Source organism: Pleurodeles waltl, chromosome 9 (genome assembly GCF_031143425.1).
Source record: "Pleurodeles waltl isolate 20211129_DDA chromosome 9, aPleWal1.hap1.20221129, whole genome shotgun sequence".
In the NCBI taxonomy this organism is placed as follows: Eukaryota; Metazoa; Chordata; class Amphibia; order Caudata; family Salamandridae; genus Pleurodeles; species Pleurodeles waltl.
In genome coordinates this window covers 283541723-283563434 of record NC_090448.1, presented here as the reverse complement: position 1 = coordinate 283563434, position 21712 = coordinate 283541723, and positions in this window count along the sequence as shown.

The following is a 21712-nucleotide window of genomic DNA, read 5'->3' as shown; positions in this document are numbered from 1 at the left end:
CCCTCCTCAAGAGCACCAGTAAACTACTGAAAACATACGAGGCTCCATCTTTTCCACGTGGCTTCTGAACTACTTTTTCTTTTTATTTCCTATGCAGCATGATCTCGCTGGGCAGTAGTTGAGCACTTTGCATGACATCAACTATGTTACACAGATACTTGCATAACTGCTGATTCGTTTGACTGCGAACGAACTTCTGTTTCCTTTTGTGTGCTCCTTCACACTCATGCTCTTGGTGTGGCACTTTAAATCGCCTCCCTTTTGTAAAACTCTATTACTTTTTATTTTCAATTGATGTGGCAAGAAAAGTCCTGTTAGGACTTTACAGCACTAATAGCTCTAAGCCGAACAAATGTGAGACCCATTGCATTACAAATGCTTGTGTTTACCTTTCTCTCCTCTTCAGCAGCGCATACAAGCAGTGCATTTACCAATGGCTTGTAGATGTTCACCTGTCACCGGAGCCTCCTTCATTGTTGTAAAATCTAAGAAAAGAGCAAACCGGGGCACTCCAAACAAAGAGAGTCCAAAAGTCGGGTGACTTAGTGTGGAAAAGTTTAATCCTCAGTAATTGGTCGTTGAATCATAGTTCAAAATTGTTTGAATCCACATATGAGAAAGTATATAGCAGGTTACAATAACAAACTGACTCCTCAGAATGAGCAGGCATAGATGAGCAACAAAACAGCCAACACGTGTTTCGTCCTCTCGGACTTTTTCAAGGCTCTAGGTATACTTTTTAGGTAAAGAATGGCTGATGGTGTTCAGTTAGATATCCACACGATGAAATAGACCTGACTGTTTCTAACCGTAGAGTTCGGGAAGCAAGTAACAAAGGCGTATGTGCTTGCCACTGCAGCGTCTGATAACGCTGCCGTTTCACCATATGACAACGACCAATTACTGAGGATTAAACTTTTCCACACTAAGTCACCCGACTTTTGGACTCTCTTTGTTTGGAGTGCCCCGGTTTGCTCTTTTCTTAGATTTTGTAACCTACAGCGCTCGACAGAGGTGGTTGTCGCCATCCACCTCTGTGTGTGTGCACCTTGAAACCCTCGGTGGTTGGGTTTCTCTGCACCAGGCTGGCACCCGCCACAGGACTTGCTGACGACATACTATTGTGTTTGTTGTTTTTTGTTTCTTGGTTTCAGATGTGCGTCGCTAAGCATCAACCACCTTGTTTCAGTATTGTAGTTGCTCCTTCATTGTTGTATCTGTGTTTATCCTAAGCTGCTATTTTGACGTTGCCGACTCCTAAAACATATTTCATTCTCTACAGTTGAGACATGGCTTTGTGGGATACCTTGTGCAGGATTTGCATCTTATCACCCCATGCTGGCGTGTGAACTTAAGAGACCACCTCCTCATTTTCGTGCGGAGGACCGTCGACTTGTAAATTTGTGTTTTCCTTGCGCACTGTTGATGTTTGTTTCTCATGTGTTGCGTTCGAGTAGCACCTTATGCGATGCTACAGTTACTGTACCAGCCAAAGGAGAGTGAAAATGTGCTGGAGTTCTTTATTTTATAACGAGCGGCGTATCATTTGAACCAATCCTTGTGAAATGATGACGGCAGGTGTTTGGTGGAAAGGTTCTCGTGTTTGTGTTTAACGTTTTTGAAGTACCTGGGTTGTTTTCTTAATAAATATATTGACGTGACTGGGAGACTTTTAGCAATGCTTCTAATAATTACCCAATTTTGCCTACCTCAACTGAGAGATTGGTTTGTTGCCCCCAACCGAGAGATGCATCGTGATTATGAAATGGGCTGAATACACAAATGTGAGGTTTAGGGGTTTTAGTATTTTTAACTGTGGCTTAGTCTGTTCGTGTTTTTCAATCGAGATTTATTAGATAGCAGATTATGATGTGGAGATTTGACACCAGACCTCATTTTTGTTGCACATTTGGACATGAAAATCTAAACCATTTTTTGGATTGATTCTTTAAAAGAAGTGGCTCTATTGCTGTCATCGAAACATTCCTACCTTTATCTTTTTTGTGTTTCTCATTGAAAGTGTTTTAAGTCTGCTTGTTATATATTTCTGATTTACATTTGTTCTTGCATGTTGCTTCGGTGAGGGAGTGCCATGCTACTTCCGATGATGGGCAAGAAGGTGTATGGCGGCACAATAAGTTAGAAAAAAAGGTCTTTGGGGTGTATTTCATTTTTGAGGCAGTCAATTCGCACATTGAAAAGCATATTGCAAAATGCACACAACGTACACTGATGAACTTGTGGCTTATACTGACTGTATTATAATATTTTATGGCCCGGGGTTGTTATTATTATGCCATGAATTCATACCCCTATGCTGCAGTAAAACAATATACTTCTGTATTGAACAACACATTTAGGTCATTGTTTATGCAAAACATATTTTTATGCAAGTACTTCTCCACAGACCATTAACATGGGTACCATGCTCTCAATTAAGATGATTCTAGTATGAAAGATTTTGTGTAGTGAATCAACGTTTTGTATGCAGGATTGACTAGCACGCAGGCTTTGAGGCTAAAATGTGACAAACCCACTGTGCTCCTTTTTCAGTCTCTTATTTAAATACCTTATTCTTATTACATGGTCTTCAGCTTCATATTTAAACTCACCACTATTATTCTCCCTGGTCCACGATTTTTTAAATTAATTTACTATTGGTCCACACCTTTTCACTAGAGATGCATTCCAACTACGAGATAACGTTTCTAGAAAAAAAATAGTTTTTCACAAAAGAGGCAGTCCAAATCTTATGGACAGTATGTGGAAATATGCGTATAAAATCATTATAGTTTATTTGGCACTCACCAGAAATTGCATTCCAAAGTTACTTCAATATAACAGCAAAATGAAACAGATCACCAAATTGAACGCTTTGCATCTGTTTTCAGCTTTCCTGAATATTTAATAAATGTAATCGAAAAGTGCGGGATTTCCATATCCCTCAAGGGCATCGGCCCCTTTGTCCTGTCATTAGGATCTGTTGAAGTGTGTCTTTAAAAAAACAATATTAATATGAAAAGCTTGCTATATATTGTGTAATGAAGCGGCATAGTAAATGTGTTAATGTAGAAAATAATGCACACGTTTGAAAATGTGCCCACGGGGAGTGGCTAACAATGTATACGAAGACTAAATGAAAGTTATTAATGCTGAATTAATTATGTACTAATGTTTTGAATTTATATCAGCATATCATAATTAGAGTCATGTATTAGGATTTTGCTCATTAAGCACTAGGCCTTAGTTTAGCGAGGGTCTGGCCCTAGCTGCCTGGTCTCATATTAAACTGCATTTTTCTAACGTGCAATGTGCTGTTTTCCTGAAGGACACTAAACTGTACTTTTCCAGAAGCTAGATGTGTGTGTAGCCGTAGTAAATTCTTTCTCATGAGACCCGACTTGCTCAAGGAGACATTCTTGCTGAATGCAACATTGTAATTCGTAACAGGTGCAAGGCTACCTGGAGTAGGAGAAAACAATAGAGCTACTGACTGGAGCGTAAAGTGTAACTTTTCTTACCTGACATTCCAACCGATGAAGACGTCAATAACAGGGGCCAATCAGTGACATGAGAACTGTGGTTTGTGAAAAATTCTAGTGAAGGTGCGTGAAGAATTATTGGACAGAGATAACGATGCACCAATAATTATCCAGTGAGGAATTAGGAGTAGATTAGTCAGTTTTGATTTAACTGCATGATCTGAGGAGAAATGGGACATTCCACTCCAAGCCATTCTTTGCCATTCTACTGAGCCATTTAAGCCATTTCCTTTGAGACTTTGTCGTTTGTTTGTCCTGATAATCTAAACCATCCTTTCCTTATTACTTACCTGATACTTACTTCTCCTCCATATGAGGGAAGTTCTTGTTCCTTAGCTATGCCATACTGAGACTTTGTCCTGTCCTCTCTTTGCTGATGATGAAAACAACTGATGTCCTGAGGACAAAGACTGACGCTGTTTGCTGATCCGTGGGATAGGTAACTATCTGATGAAGAATTTTAATTGTCTGTTTGCCTTTTCTTTCTAGGTACCAACTGCTCTTTTGATAGAGGCCATAGATAGATGTTTTCCAAATTTGTGTTTGCCAAATTGTTTTGCATGAAGCCCATCATGCTGATGCTGATTCCAGATTAGTTAAGGTATTCACTAATATCTGATGCAAATAGACAAATGACTGAGTTCTTGCTTTGCTGAATCATGCACTACTGAGACTTTGCTAAGTTGCTTCTTATTGATGACGTGTTAATACTGAATGAATATTCTCTATACATTGATTAATTGCGTTTCTAATTGCAAATCTGAAGAGTTACTAATGAGATGAATTGCTAATTAGATTAACAGAAATGACTTTAGACTGTAACTAACAGGGAAATAAATATCCTAACACTTAACTAAATTGGTGTGGTTATTTATGACTGAAAGGTCATGGTGTGTTCAATTTATTGACTCTCATTAAAGGTTATTGATTAGCTTGATGATTAGTTATTGCGATTGTTGTTGAGATATTGATCTATTGATTTGTGATGGCAAAAGACATCTGGTACTGGGAAGTCCCCGAATGTGGTCCAAAGGTTCGACCTAGGAATGTCTTTTGTAAGTTTACTTATCAAGGCTCAGATGCGCTATCAGATCTTTGTGCTCAATATATTTTCAGCTATTATTTTTTTTTTTTTTTTCACTTAAAGAGACACAGATGATTGCCACTTTTAGCCCTGGCAAAATGGAGGAAGCCCAGGTGACTGAGTGACCTCTTCTTAGCACCTTTCCTGCAAAGACTCAGGCCCGTATTTATACTTTTTGACGCTAAACTGCGCTAACGCAGTTTAGCGTCAAAAAAATTTGCGCCGGCTAACGCCATTCTGAAGCGCCATGCGGGCGCCGTATTTATTGAATGGCGTTAGCCGGCGCAAGCAGACCGGCGCTGCCTGGTGTGCGTGGAAAAAAACCACGTACACCAGGCAGCGCCGGCGTAGGGAAAAATGGCGCTAGGGCGTCTTAAAAATGGTGCAAGTCAGGTTGACGCAAAAAATCGCCTCCACCCGATTTGCGCCATTTTTAACGACGCCCAGACGCCATTTACATGACTCCTGTCTTAGTAAAGACAGGAGTCATGCCCCCTTGCCCAATGGCCATGCCCAGGGGACTTATGTCCCCTGGGCATGGTCATTGGGCGTTGAGGCATGTAGGGGGGCACAAATCAGGCCCCCCTATGCCACAAAAAAATATAAAAAAAAAAAAATTTTATACTTACCTGAACTTACCTGAATGTCCCTGGGGTGGGTCCCTCCATCCTTAGGTGTCCTCCTGGGGTGGGCAAGGGTGGCAGGGGGGGTCCCTGGGGGCATGGGAGGGCAGCTGTGGGCTCATTTTGAGCCCACAGGTCCCTTAACGCCTGCCCTGACCCAGGCGTTAAAAAGTGGCGCAAATGTGGGGTTTTCTGCCCCGCCAACTCCCGGGCGTGATTTTTGCCCGGGAGTATAAATACGACGCATTTGCGTCGCAGTCATTTTTTTGGACGGGAACGCCTACCTTGCATCTCATTAACGCAAGGAAGGCGTTCACGCTAAAAAATGACGCTCTTTACTCATACTTTGGCGCTAGACGCGTCTAGCGCCAAAGTATAAATATGGCGTTAGTTTTGCGCCGAATTTGCGTCGAAAAAAACGACGATAATTCGGCGCAAACGGAGTATAAATATGCCCCTCAACTTGCACAGCACACTCAAGGCAAACATGCAAATCAGTTGAGCAGACATTACAATAAATTAATACCTCTGTCAGTTCCACCAGTGTTTCTAGCCTTTGTTATTTGAAGCTCAGCCACCTTGCCCTCTCTAAATCCTCCATTCCTTTTGGTTCTTAGTATTGTTTTACCCCAGTCTGGAGATTCAGATAAATACAGACAATCAATTGGCTAGTGGCACAAGGGTCTATCTAAAGTGCTTGCTTATGTATCTCTGGGACAACCCACTTCTGGCCCGGAGTCGAAGCACAAAGGGCTGGCTGCAGAGAAATCTACCATGCATGTTTTTAGGTTGAGCATAGCAGTGCGCAAGCACTGCTTTTCTGATGTGTTGTTATCTATATGTCTTTTAACTATGACCACCTCTCGCCCATCACTTTACTTGTTCCTGGACTTGCCTTTCAAAAATCCTTTGATGACATCAGTAAATGTTTTACATTTGTCCTGCCGTGGGGCGGTTTTGTTACCGCCTTGGGGACCGACCCTGTTACATGAATAATTGCATGTTTGCAGATACGTTTTATGGCGAACGAACTTCTTTTTCCTTTTGTGTCTCTCCTTCACGCTCACTCCATGGCGGTCGTGGCACTAAGAATTGACTTGCTTATGTCAACTGTTTTACTTTTCACTTTCAATTTATGTGGCAGGAAAAGTCCAGTTAGGAATTTACAACACTAATAGCTCTTACTCAATCAAACTCGAGACCCATTGCATTGCAAATGCATGTGTTTAAGGGCTACTCATAGTTTACTCACAAGGAGTTCTGTGATCTGCACAGTAGACGTTCTTTGCAGCAGACACATTAACACTCTGTGCTACTTTATGGTGAGCCAAAACTGCCACTAGACAAAATTACAATCTCTCCCGGCTAGGAACATTATTCACTAGCTTCATCTTTATATTTTTATTGTTGCATTAAAAACTGCTGGACGCAGACTGAAGTTCATGTGCTTCTAAAACCAAAGTTATTTTCAAACACCGCGCCCCTACGAAAGTCCTTGGCAGGATCCGTTTCACCGCGCCAAAGCCGGCCCTGATCAAAGTAGTTCTTACGCTGTGAAGATTGTCCTTAGTGTACCAATTTTACAATCTAAATTTAATCGCACATAAGGCCACTGACACTACGCACAAGAGGTTGTGCACGATTCAGCAGCCTTTCCGTGCAGTCCTATATTCTGCCTGGCTCCTTCTGGGTATAAACATTAGGTTGCCTACTGATGCAAAGTGTTCATCCGTAGCCTTTAAAACAATGAATTTGAGCATTCATTGCCTCAGCACAGCTGTCACCACGTGTTCTTGGGCTATTTTAGGTCTTCGCTCTCTATTTCAGTTCACTGAACAACGTGACATGGTTACTTTCACCTTTTACACGTACCATTACCTTGAGTGTTACTTGATATGTTGAAGTCTCAATCCCTCGGCTCCGTTACACATACTCGCTCCTGCCATCTACTCATCTGATTTTCTGCTGCTTAGTTTGCAGGTGGTGACAAGTGCCATGTTGTAAGTCAGACAGACTAACAGTGCTATCACCTCAACCTTATGCAAATGCCACAGTACCAAGCATACATACAGCAAGCAGATTCCAATTTATTATAACAGCTTCTCCTCCAGTGAACTAAGCTGACATGTGCTCTCAGGAAAATTGTTGGTTTCACAGACGGTTTTGTCACATTTTTATTAGGTTGGGTTCCAAATTTAAATCGCTATGCATTAATAATTGAACTTAAGGAAAATGTATAGTTTATTATCGGCTGAAGAAATACAACCCATCCTCACTACCATTTAAAGCACTGATTCCTAACCTTTTGACTTATGTGAATCTCCAATTAATTATTACTGGAATCGCCCACTGAATTATTATTGTAATCCATGGACCCTCACCGAGTCATTACTGAAAGTCAGAGACCCCGACCTAAGACATTTTGAAGATTTAAACAGCAGAAGTACACATAAGTACAAAAACATGCACTCCCCAAACACATACAGAAATTAATAAATATTTTAGTCTTGGATACACGTAAAGAAATCAAAATATAAATGAGTAGGTTGAAGCTTTTCTAAATTCAATTGAGATCACCCATCATTCTTACTTTCTCTGTTTGATGTGCTTGCACTGGAATTGAATCAATCTAAAGATACCAACATGATTTTTGGCCTCCAATCTCAAATTACTTCCCATTTGCTAAATGTTTAAAAATAGTTTTGATTTTACATTTTGCTTTTTTTATTTATATGCACTTTATTAATGATCTGGTCATATTATTTATTTTCTGAGCATTCGCAGACTCCCTGAGTAGGCCTCATTGTCAACCAGTGGTCCTTGGACCACAGGTTATGAACCACTGATTTGAAGGACTTTAAATTCTCCATTCTACATTGAATACACATTCTTTGTGCAGATCATATTTCAAAAGCCAATATGTACATTTTTCACTACCATTTTGAATGTATCCAATTTCCTTTTAACTGACTCATTAATACATTTGTTTTAGACTTTCCCTAATAGTAAATAGTATGCACCTCCCACAAATCATTTCTTGTTACTTGTGATCATATCCCTAATGGCCAGACACCACAGGATAATTTCATTGTCACATTGCATGAATTGTCTGATGAAGGCTCTGGCTTCAACCCATAAGAAATGTTTAGAGTTCACTAGCAGGCCTCTCTTGCAAACTCCCCATTCACATGCCCAGGAAATTTTGAGAAGCCTCTATGTTGTACACATTTTGCATTCTTCCTACCTCATGGCAGGAGGGAGAGATTTAACACATGTGACGAAAAACAGAAGACCCTGTAAGGAGGCATAGGGTCAATAATCTAGGCTTTATCTATTTATTGTCTTATCCTTGTTCCATACTTAGTTGTGAGGGTATGCACCCTTAGTATCGACCCCAAAATATCAATGGGGACACTATCGAGGGCATAACATTGAAAAAAATATTGACATATAAGTAAGTCTAGATTTTCTATACCTGGCTCTACATACTCAGGTGGCAAATATAATCTCAAGGTACATAACTGTGGAGCTAAGAATAGTAACTCTATACTAAACTATATTCATGTATCTTTCAATATTTTGTTCCTCAATATTCTGTCCTTGACATTTCTGAGGATACCTCCATGCCATATAGGTTGTGACATGCTAGAGAAACCAGATCAAAATGAAACCTTAGTTAGATTTTTAATTCTAGCATAAGGTAAATGTAGTCCAGTCCGGTGGAAAATACAGATATACTCATGCTGATTCCTTTCTCCTCTCGTAAAAAAAAAAAAAGGTGTTTTGAGGATGAGGTTGCTGCCCTAGGGATATCAATCAGTATTTAGATGAACAAGTTTAGTTCAACATGCAGCGAACTCCTGAGTAGGCTGACTCCATATGAGTATGTGTTATCCTATCTTTGCCACTTCAAATGCTTTCAAAGTCCTGGTCTTGTCCCACCAGCGATGCAATGCAGTTGCAGGATGTTGACTTTTCTTCTCATGGCCAGAATTTTCAATTACTGCTGTGTAGGCTCAGAAATTAATGGTTCTAGCTATGCAGGTGAACTACACACTATTCTGCCCAACCCATCTAACTTCAGGTAGGTTTTATTTTCTAGAAAGCCAACTGACATCACTTCTTGAAAGGTGAAAGAACCTTTCTAAAACTGACCAAGTTTCAGGACAGAACCTCTGGAAGATCCTCATGCGTGGTTGTTTGCATACCAGTAAACCCAAATCGTTTAGGTAGCTTGAAGGCTTTATCACCACTGGAATTACTCCTTATTTATCCATAGCTCCAAAGGAAACTGGAACCTTGAAAATCTAATAGGTGACTCCAAGGCTCATTAGTGTGTTTTATTTATGTTTGATTGTGCACGAGCGCATCACAGTGATTGAGGTGAACATGAAAAAATCTTGTCACTTTCTCATTCAGAGTCCTGGGTACCCTTGGTGAAATAGGTTCCTCGCAAATGCACATCGCATAAAGTCTTGAACTTCTCACTCACCCTGTTCCTGTTACTACTCATCCCTCAGAGTGTTTGTCAGCCAGTCTGTCTGTTCAGAACCCTAATATCTTCCCTCTTAAACTGTGCCTGTCTGCACAACACTGCTGGTTTAATCTCTATATCTAGCAGTGTCTCAATTTCTAATGGAGTGTGTGATTTGTAATCTTCTAATCTTTTTTGGCACTGTCTCTCTCCTCCTATCTCTGTGTTCCTTCTCTTGTCCTCTCCAGCTCTCACTTACCACATCCATTCAGTAGCTGGTGAATGACCAAAACAGTGTTGTATTGTGAAAACAGGTTTATGCGGTGTTACTTATCCCATCATTAAATCTTCCTCTCTCTTCCCTGTATCACACTCTGCATAGCCTTTTCCTCTCATTGACTTTAATTCTTTTTCCCTTTCTCTGCATCTCTTCCCTCTTTTGTTGCATCACCCACAACCCCTCACTGTCTTTCGTTCTCTTCTCATCTCTCTAGGTTACAAATTCTCTAAATATTTCTCCCAATTACTTTCTTCACTATACCATTCTTTCCCTTTCTTTTAAAACGTCTTCTATCTCATAAGTTCCTTGCATGTCTTTCCCCTTTCTATTCTTCTTTCCTCTCTCAACTTCTTGCTTTTTTCTTTCCTTTATTTCTTCTTCTTTTCTCCATAGGAGTTGAAAAAGGTTGACCTTCATACTTCACTACGGTCTGTCCATTTCCCAAGCATTTTCGGTAAAAAGTCCCTAAAGGTAATTAGTAATCTTTTTCATAGCGTGCTTATGCGTTACTATCTAGAAATAATGTCTAATGTAGTTGTGGATTAGTTACCATGAATAAGCCTCAGTCAGCTTGAACTGACAGCTGCTTGCATTATCAGAATAATAGTGCAGATTTAATTTACATGGGCAAAGCCTCTGTGTGTGTGTGTGTAAAGAAGCTTCAACAGTGGTGTCTGCAATATAATATTTTGTGTTCTGTCGATGAAGAGGCATTCAGGATGTTTCTTCACTCTGTAATTTTTCAAGGCTTCCCAATGAGCATCTAGGTAGGCTATTCATTAGTTGAACAGGCCATTGTAATGATACATTACATAAAATGTTGAATCATTCCTTTAATTTGCAGTGCACAGGCTAAGCATGTGCATATGTTTGTTCTCCTTCGGGAAATCTGTCCAGAAGAAGCTCATGATGAAATGTTTCATTTCTTGTTTATTTCTTCTTAGTAGTTATATCTTGTAGTCATCTAACAAATCACTCTCAGTTGGAAGTAGGTAATGTCTTTAGTTAATCTGATCTAATAATTTGAATGGTTGCTATGCAAAAGTATCACAATAGTGCAGCAATTTATGTCATCTCATTCTATAAATTTGTGTGTTTCTATTTTCTGAAAACCATATAAAAGATGCTGTATTTTGGAGAACAGAGTTCTGGCTTTTGCTTTCTTCCGAGCAACCTTATGTTAGACTTCCTGGAGATTATGACATTTACTATTTTGTTTAAACTAATTCATGATTAACTAACCAATTAATTTTTGCCTTCTGTAATGATTATATTTTTGAACATTCTCATGGGGAATGATTCACAAGAGTAAACTTGCACTTTTATGTAAGTTTGCTTTATTTGCCATTCACGAGGGAATTTTACAAGTAGTATTTTTGCAACTGCAGAGTCTCCACACCTGTGGTGGAGACTACTCACATAAAGAGATAGGGACTTGTAAAGATACTACTTGTAAAATGGCTTTGTGAATTGCAAAACAATTGTAAGCTTACACAAAAGTTTGTTTACCTTTGTGAATCAGGCCCAAAATAATTGAACCCGGAATCCATTTTTCTCATAGGGTTGTTCATTTGTATTGGACTAGTTTGAAAAAGACTCACATGGGACTTTATAAAGACTCAGACAATCCTGAACTTGTGCATCAACCCTAATAATTAGAGTGTCAACACCTTTACACTGTACAAAGAATAATGGTAGGATGTGAAAATGTTGGTGTGCTACAGAAAAGTTCTAGAAAATGTCCTGAAAGCCTAATAAATAAGATGGAATTTCAGGGAGGAACTGAACATGTGCAATGATGAGGAAGAGCGTATAGGGGGGAAGAGTGTCCCTCTTCTCATTGTTGGAACCCACCATGCCCAAATTAGGTCAGTCCAAATGTGCTGTCAGTTTGGGAGAAACATACAGGGCAAGTGTGCATGGCACTACATGGAGACTACAAGGGACAAGCTGCCTGGCAGCAGTGTTGATATCGAGAGACTGATTTGCAGGACTGGCGTCTAGGAAGAAAGCTTCCCCTTTGCACCACATTGTTTATGATGAAATACTATTAGGACCTGTTTTTTCAACGAGACACAGGATTTTTGAGTTCTCATGGAAGTCATTATCTCTAGTTGAGTGAACTATAATAGTACAGTTAAATAGCTTCTAGCATCCGAAAGCTAGTTAGAATAGTGAAAAATCCATTTAATGGGATCAAACCACCACTCAGATGTGCATGGCTGTTAGAACTGTACATTTTCTGAAATGTTTCAGAACCTTATCTCCACAACATAGGCTTTACTGTTCTCAGACTATGATTTCACAACAACTTACAGGTCAGTCTTCATGAACAGTAAATCAGATGCTTGATCTCAGCTATCTATGATGGATGCTGATCTGATCACTGACCCACCTTTGATATTAAATGCAAGTGATCATAGTGGTAAAACCATGGGTCTTATGAAAACTATACCTTTCTTGCACTGATGCCTCACGAAAATCCACTTTTTAATGAGGATAAGTGGTACACTTTGGGCCTTATTACAACCCTGACGTTCCAATGATCGCCACATTCCGACCGCAGTGATAGCGATGCGGTCGGACCACCAGCCGTGCCAGATTACAATTTAACATCAGTTTGGTGGTGCAGGCGGTCCTAATCCACCAGGCAGTGCTGCCCTGGGGATTACAACTCCCTTCTCTGCAAGTGGTTTCATGGCCATTAAACAGCTGGCAGAGACAGGGTGCCCCAGGGGGGGCTCCTGCACTGCCCATGCACTCGGCAAGGGCAGTGCGGGGGCCCCCCTGGCCAGCCCGTCGTAAAGTTTGTGACAAATGTTGCTGCACTCTATGCACTCTATGCACTACAGCTTTGCCGCCAGCTCTGTTATGAGCTGGAGACAATGATTTAGGCCGGTTCCTGCTGGGCCCAGCGAGAAACTCATAACGGGGCCAGCAGGGATCCAGCCGCACTGGCGGCAACCTACCCATCGGGACTTTGACGGATGGGCTTTGCCATCTGCCTAAGTCACAATGATTTCCTATATTCTGATATTTTAACAACTTGGTGGATGCTTAGTAGGCTACTGCATTATATCAAAATAAGACATACGCACACAGAATGTGAAATTTTAGCTTTAATTGACAGACCTTCACATTCACTAATAAATCCCACTTCCCAGCTGGAACTGTCAATGAAGATCTAAGCACTTTCACTGGTTAAAATCGAATCATTTTCTTTTTAAATGTCTTTCCCTGTCTTGACCCTCCACTTCTCTTCCTGCGCATACTGTAATCTTTCTACGTAGAGACTTCTCATTCTGTTGATTAAGTGGAATAGGATGAGAGATGAGATGTATGAAGGAAAAAGAAGAAACGAGAATGACACAGTATGAGAGGTGAAAAAGTGAGAGAAGGGATGTAGAAATGGATATGAGGTAGCGAGATAGGAGACTCAGAGAGAGAAATAAGGTAAAGAGAAAAGAAGGTTTTAAGGGTGCCAGAAAGAATGATACAGAGAGGTAGTAAGAGGAAGAGGTGTGTAGGTAAAAATCAGCAGAGAGAAAGAGGTAAGGTTTTAGAGACACAGCAAGAGATAAAGGATTTGAAATTATAGACCATAGGAGAGGTTTGGGGCACAAAGAGGTAGAAGACCGGTAACGTGAAATCAAAGGTGAATTTGAGCTTGAGACGTTAAAGGTAGAGGTTGGGAGGCAAGGTAGTGAGTGAAGTATAGAGAGACACGTGGTAGAGGAAATGTATTGAGAAAGAGACCAAATAGGCAGTGATGCATTGAAAGACATGCAAGGTGTAATGATGATGCACAAAGAAATAGAGTGAGTTGCAAGGTAGAAACAGGTGAGGTAGAGCAATGTATAAAGACAGGGCTAGAAAGAGATAAGGTCCAGAGGGTGAGCTGAAATAGAGAAGGAGGTACTAAGAGAGAAAAAGAATGAAAGAGTAGGTAATGCTAAAAATAGAGGTAGAGAAATGTATTAGGAAAGGAGCAAAGTGAGGGATGTGTCCAGGATGTCGGATAGGACAGGTGTCTAATCATGAGCTCTGACCCGCCACTGTATTTTATCTGGTCTCACCCAGCGCACTCTGGTGATTCAAAGATGGGCTGCAACCTATGAGGTGCATCAGGCCTGCGTGCAGCCAGCCTTCTTTGACCTTGTGGACCAGAACCAACCCTACCAGACCTGCTGAGATCCCAGATCTACAGCAGCAAGGCAAGCATGAAGGGCTCAAGAGGGGCCTCAACATCAGAGTGATCGGAGTTGCATTGGGTCTGCATGCGATCAATCTCCTGTGACTTGGCAGCCTGGAAGAAGCCCTCCCGGACACGATGGGGGCCCGGACCTGTAAGGATGAGGCGAGCATGAAGCTTGCACAGCTGTAGGCATTGGAGAGGCCCTTTCTGGGAGACAGCAGCCGTGCTGGGCATTGCAGCCCATGGTAACTCTACACCATGTGTGATGGCCGCCTCATGTCCAGTAGACCCGAGGGTAATACGGACCAGCCCGGAGCAATACGGGGCTTATAGGGTGGAGGTGAACCAGCCACATAAGCGGGAGATGACTACAGAAGGAGCTCGAACATTAAAGCAGCTGGAACATGCATGAGCTGTGCCTTGTGAGGTGACCCTAGCCCGCCTGCCTGGAACAGGGTGGTTTGGTGCTGTGGGGGTGAGTAGAGACACCCTCTGACAAGGCCTCAGCACAGAGGGAGCAAGTGCACCACACCTTGTGGCATCCGAGTAGCCCTGTTCAATGCACACTACTTACCGCCCGCTCAGACTGGGGGTGGCCCAGACAAGATCTGTGCCGTATTGGTACCATGGCGGCATGACAAGTGCGTTACGAGTGCAATCAGCGGCATCAGTGAGACCCCTAGATATGAGGCAGTAGATGGCTTATGCTTTGCAACCTCTGGGGGGCACTGATTTGGATGCAACATACCCCTATTTCGCAGACCTAATCGGGACAGGTGCATAAGATGAGGCTGTGGGGTTCTTGAGGATTGTGGCCTGAGCTTGAGGAGAAGCACTACACTAGGATATACCAATGTGACCCAGCACCTAGTGCCTTGTCATCAACCATAACTCTGGCCCTCACCAGGGTGAGATGATGGGCCTATAAGGATGTGGAGATTTTATGCCAGCAAGCATGCTCCTGCACGGCAACAAAGACCTGAACAGACAACACAGTGTCAGACTGGGTCTCACTTGGGTCTCACTTGGGAGCGGTACCACCACTATGCACTGAAGTGATCAGAGGCCTGCATTGACTATGCGTTATATCCCCCACTCTCCTGTCAGAGGGCATACATTGAGGTACACCAGAATGCCAAAAAGGCAAAAGTGAAGACTGCCAAAGGTGGGGAGGGACACCCAGATGTCGTTGCGACCTGCAGCGCAACATGGGCATCCACCCCAGCAAACAGCAGTGGAATGCCTGCAGGATCATACAGAGAAATTTATGGAGCTCATGTCTGCTGTTAGTAGCCTCAAGACCTTCCGGGAACCCAAGCTGGAGTCACTGATCATTGATGGGGGGGGGGGGTTCCTCTGGGAAGACCACAAGAAGCTGAAGGACAGAGTACAAGACACAGAGACAAAAATTTGCAGCTGTGCGACCCTCTGTGGTGGAGCACCAACAGCAGATCAAGATGCTCCAAAAAGAGGTGGCAGTGTTACGATCCAGACCGGACGTTGCAGAGGGACACTTCTGGAGGAATGGCATCAGGCTGGTGGGGCTACATGAGGGCATGGAAAAACTGAGCAGTGATTTACACCTGGAAACCTGGCTGACTGAGCAAGTGCTTGGGTGGGTGGGAAGACTTCCAAGTTCTTCTCAGTGGAGAGGGCAGATAAAGTGCCTGGCCATTCTCCTGCACCTGGGGCCCACCACAACCTGTAGTGGCAAGACTGTTTAACTTCAGAGACAGAGACAATATACTACAGATTGCTAGATCTATGGGCCCACAGACAGTCAACAACAGTGCTGGCACAATCTTTCCAGACTACTCAGTGGGTGTGCGCAAGCAGTGAGAATCATTTCAGGATGTGAAACAGCGTCTCCTCACCATAGGCCTCAAGTATGCACTGTTATACCCAGTGAAACTGAGGGTCATCTCAGATAACAAAACGCTTTTCTTCTTGCCACCAAAGGAGGTGTGGTCCTGGCTTGAGATGCAGGGAGACTTTCAACGCACATCCCTGCTGATTAGGGAGGGGATTGGATGAGACAATAGACACTGCGACAATCCACTAGGAACATTTGTGGCAAACTGACGAAGGCACAGGCAGCCATAGGCAGTGGAGATGTGCTAAGTGTGGTGGAGCAATTGTCCTTTTCTTGTCTGGATGGTCTAATGAGAATGGGAGGGCACTGGTGGACGCCTCACTGGTGATCAAACTCCGAGACGATACTCTAATGGCAGTGGACTTATTGCTGTGCATTTGAACTTTAAAATTATATTCTTTTTCTAATGGTTATATTGCATGAGTGGCCCCCAGGCAGGGAGGGGAGTTAGCACCTGTATTATAGTGTGAGGGGTGAAATCTCTGCAGTAATTTTGGTGGGGGACCGGATTGCAGTGTAAGACATTAGTTAACTTGGGCCACTCTCATTGCGGAGTAGATTATATACTGGTTTCTAAATCATTGAGGGCATTGGCTGGCTGTGACTGATTGAGAGTGTAGCCTGAGTTGTGGGTTTGTTGGGGATTGTTCATAATGTTTCACTGTTGGGTTTGTCTTTGCTCGTCCAGCTCTATCCTACACCAGTCTCCCATGATGTATGTAGATATGGGGGCTTCACGATACACACAGCTCACATGGCAACATGTGAATGTCACTTAGTGACATAGAATGTAAGGGGCATGGACACATGTAGTAAACGGTACAGTATTCATTCATATCTAAAATGGCACCAGGTCCAGTTTGCCTGCCTTTAGGAGACACACCTGATGAGGGGGGAACTCCCTAAGTTACACAAGCACTAGCATTTCTCACTATTTGGCTCTATCTATTCTGCTTACGCCAGGGGTGTCTTTCTATAGGTGGCTCCTGGGGTGTTGTTCCTGATGGAGCACAACTTGGTAGACCCAGAAGGCATTGACTGTTTTACATGCTTTAAATGAGAGTCAGACCCTTTTTCTCACCTCCCTGATTATGGATCACCTCTAACTGGAGTTTTCTCCAGTTTTTTGGTGTAGGGATTTTAATTGCCTTCCAGATCTGGTGGGTTATAGTTCTACACTACCCGCACCAGGGGCCCAATCACACACCACCACTGGGCAGCTTCAATAGTGGGCTCATAACATACAAGCAATAGATGTTTGGTGCACCTGGCACCCACACCAGTGACAGTACTCTCACTATTCTGCACTACATGCTCTTCATATGAGGATTGATCTGATGTATAGCAGTGGGCATTGGTGAGTAAATGTATGCAAGTGGAGTATTTAGGTGGAGCATTGTCTTACCATTGCCCCTTGATGGAAACTTTCGAGTGGGGGCAGCCCCACCCAGTGATTAACACATGGTGCTTACAACCACTGGCACTGATGGTCACACCATTTCAGACACATTTGGGGGAACACATTGATAGATACTTTGCTGAAAATGAGGGTTCTCCCATGGACGCATTGGCGGAATGGGACACATTCTAAGTGGTGATGCAAGGTGTGTGCATGACTACACAGTATGACATGATACTGGGATTCCAGGCAGAAGTGTTAGATCTGGAAGGTAGATTGGAAAAAGCCGAAAGAGAATGGGAGTTGTTAAACCTGACAGCCTTACTGTGGTCTTTCCCCAAATGTTTTGTCTGTTTGCCTCATATTTTGCTAACCTCTTTTTGTTGGCCTTAGGACTCTTACCACTGCTGACCTGTACTAAAGTACATGTGCTCTCTCCCCTAAACATGGTTTGATTGGTACATCCACAGCTGGCATGCTTAATTTGCTAATAAGTCCTTTGTAAACTGCATTACAAGTGTTCAGGGCCTGTAAATTGAGTGCTACTAATGGGACTGCAGCACTTCTTCTGCCACCCACTCAAGTGGCACTTAAACATGTCTCAGGCCTGCGAGTTTACCCTGTCATGTTGACTTTGTATTTAAAACCTCGTGCCAAGCCTTAATCTCCCCTTTTATTACATGTGGGCCACCCCTGAGGTAGGCCCTAGTATCCCATAGGGCAGGGTGCTATGCAATTAAATGGCAGGACATATACATTTACGTTTTACATGTCCTGGTACTGAAAAACTCCCAAATTCATTTTTCACTACGGGGAGGCCGACCCCTCTTGTAAGATAGAATTGGGGATTCCTTGTTACATTTAATAATCTGGTATTACTTTTCCTGTTCAGTACAGCTGGAACTGTAATAAGAAATTCTCTTTAATTGTAAAGTTGGATTTATTGTTACAATTTTTATAATCCTTGTTGGCACTTTCTTGCTCTTAGCTCTGTGTGCCTGCAGCCTGTCGCTAATAAACATCTGGGGTGGGGTGACTGCTGGGTTTATGCATTCCTTTTACACAGTCACACAGAAAGGGAGCTTAGGTTTGACTGATGGGCCATCACCATCCTGATGGGCCATTCTGGGCAGGATGGGAGGGGGAAGCAGGGCATAGCCTCACACTTACTCCTGAATAGGCAGAGTCCTCACCCCATTCAAAGGGCTGTATGTTCCTCTGTAGTGAATTTGTAGTGAATCATGGCAGGAACAAAGGCCCTCTGTGCACTTCGAATACTCTTCTTTGAAGTCACCCCCCCAATTTCAAAGACATAACTGAGTGTAAGTACTAGACCTCTGACCCTACCAACCAGGACACTAGTGGACCTGTGAAGACCTCCGCTAGGAGGAGGGACTGCTGTGCTGCTACACGGACTGCCACTCTGGACTGCCGCTCTGGAAGAGCTGCTTTTCTGGTGTGCTTTACTGCTGCCCTCTGCCCTACTGAGGAAGGACTGGACCCATCTCACTTGAACCCAGAGTGAAGTCAAGGGCAAGTTGGCTTGCTCCCTGCTCTAAGTGTCAGGCACATCAAAGACATCTTGTTATGCTGCAACAGCACCTGGACTTTGCTTGCTGCAAGTCTTTCCTTGCCATGTGGTACCAATCCAGTCCTGAGCCCTTGGAAGTGAATAGAAAGTGATGTGTCTGCCAGAGCCCCACCTCCCAAACACAACATCCAACCCAGAACAGCCTAAAAAGAACCTTTTTCAGTGGGATCACAGAGTGTGCCGACGCCATTGCACCCTTCCAAGCCAGCCAAATCCATAGGATCTGCCAGAAGAACCAGCTGGTTCACTGGGGATTGTAAATCCACCAAACCCAACTGCCGGGACCACCAGTAAAGAGACAGGAGACCTCATCACCTTCAAGACAGCACTCACCCATTACCACTGCCTCCTGAAAAGAACAAAGAAAAGTGACCTAGCAGACCATATAGAAGCCATCACAAACTGCAGCAAGGAGCTCTTCCCCATTGTGAAGGACAAATCCATCACCGCAACTGCCGGGAACAGCACCACACCCCTTCCCATTAACTGTGTAACACCCTGGTGGACTTCTTCCATGACAAGGTCTGAGGCACCTATGAAAACTTCAAACCCCAACCCACTGCTACCAACAGCATCAGCTTGCTCACGCACAAGAACACAAACCCTGAACATCTGATCACCCACTCGGACCCCCTCACAACTCAAGCCACTATCTCCATCATGAGCTCTGCTTTCTCGAGTGCAACTGCATAGCCCTGCCCTCTCAACATTTTCAAATTTGGGAGCAAAACAGTTGGCAATGAGCGCAAGAAAGTTCTAAACACCTCCATCACCTCGAGCAACCCTCATCCTCCTCAATCTCTCAGCCACCTTCGACACTGTCTCCCATCACCTCTTGATCAACAAACTCCACCACATTGGAAATCCAGGGAAACACACTCAAATGGATTGCCTCATACCTCATTGGTAGAACCCAGAGAATCAGGCCCTACGCTTCACATCGGAATCCAAGAAGATCATATGCAGATTCCCACACAGATCATCCCTCAGCCCCACCCTCTTCAACACATAAAAGGCCCCCTGGTTAGCATTTTCAGATCTCATAGACTCAACATCGTCTTCTACACTGAAAACACTCACCTCATCATCTTGCTGTCAGACGACCCCTCCACCACCAGAGGCAACTTCCACAGATGTATGCTGAACGTTAGCAGCTGGATGAAGGATAAATGTCTCAAGCTCAACAAGGATAAGATGGAAGTCCTCATCTTGGGAATAACACCTTTCCATGGAAGATGCTTAGTAGCCTGCTGAACTCGGCCCGTCCCCCACCTCGACAGACCATGCCTGCAACCTTGGCATCATCTTGGACAGCAAGCTCTCCACGAGGGAAAAGGTAAACGCAATCTCTTTCACCTGCTTCCACACCTTACCCATGTTCCGCAAGATCTTCAGGTGGGTCCCAATCAACACAAGAAAGATTGTCACAGTGGCCCTCTTTGCAGCAGGATGAACTATGGGAATGCACTCAACACGGTAATCACCATATGCCTCCTGAAGAAACTAAAGCCAATACAAAACACAGTGGCCAGACTCATTCTCAACCTCCCTAGACGAACCCACATCACACCCTACCTCAAAAAGATACACTGGCTCCCGATCCAGAAGAGATGCCAGTTTAATATGTTGATCCACGCATACAAAGCCCTGCACAAAAAAGGATGAACTTACATAAGCAAACACTTGACCTTCCACCAACCAATCAGACACCTACGATCTGCCTCCATCTTCCTTGCAGATACCCTCCAGATCTGCTGAAGTAACAGTGAAGGAAGCTCATTTTAGCACCTGACAGGCAATGCGTGAAACACCCTTCCTCTGCACCCCAGCACCACCCCATCACTCCAGCAGTTCAGGAAAGGAATCAAGACTTGACTGCTCGAATGAACAGTTCACCATGAAGCAAGCAGCAACCCTAGTGCCTTGAGACCATCACAGGCGATTTGCTGCACTTTATAAATCCTTAATTGATTGAGAACCTGTGCATCTCCCTTGAAGCTGAAACATCACCACAGCCACAAGAATCGTGGACACCGCCTCGCCGGCTGCAAAGTGCAACATCTCCAGCTTCCAAAACATAACTGACTTTGGGGAGCTCAGAATCGATGCATCGCCTACATCCAAAGGATCAAGGACAACACTTCACCTCCTCTGCTCCCCACATCTCAGATTTGATGTTGACGCATCTAGGAACCAAGATACTGTTTTAGTGGGCCAAGTCTGGGTCTCTATAAGATCCATGCCCCATCGCAGTTGGCCTGACTTTTCAGATGTCACCCGGTTCATTGTGACCAAATGGCCCTGGTTGGTGCTTTATGCTTCTAAGCACTACAATTAAGTTGAATCTTTATAAATTGATATCTCAACATCTATTTGTTGGATTTTTGTCGTTTTGGTGTTGTTTTCTTCATTACATTAAGAGTTATGTTTCTAACCTGGTGTGGAGTCTTTTTGTGGGGTTTTCACTGTATTACTCTTTGAAGTGTTAAACAAGTACTTTACACATTGCGTCTTAAGTTAAGCCAGCCTGCTCTGTGCCAAGTTACCAAATGGTGAGCACAGGCCATTTTATGGTGTGTGTCTGACTTAACCTGACTAGGATTATTTTTCCAGCTTGGACAGTGTGCATACCTCTGCCAACCAGAAATCTA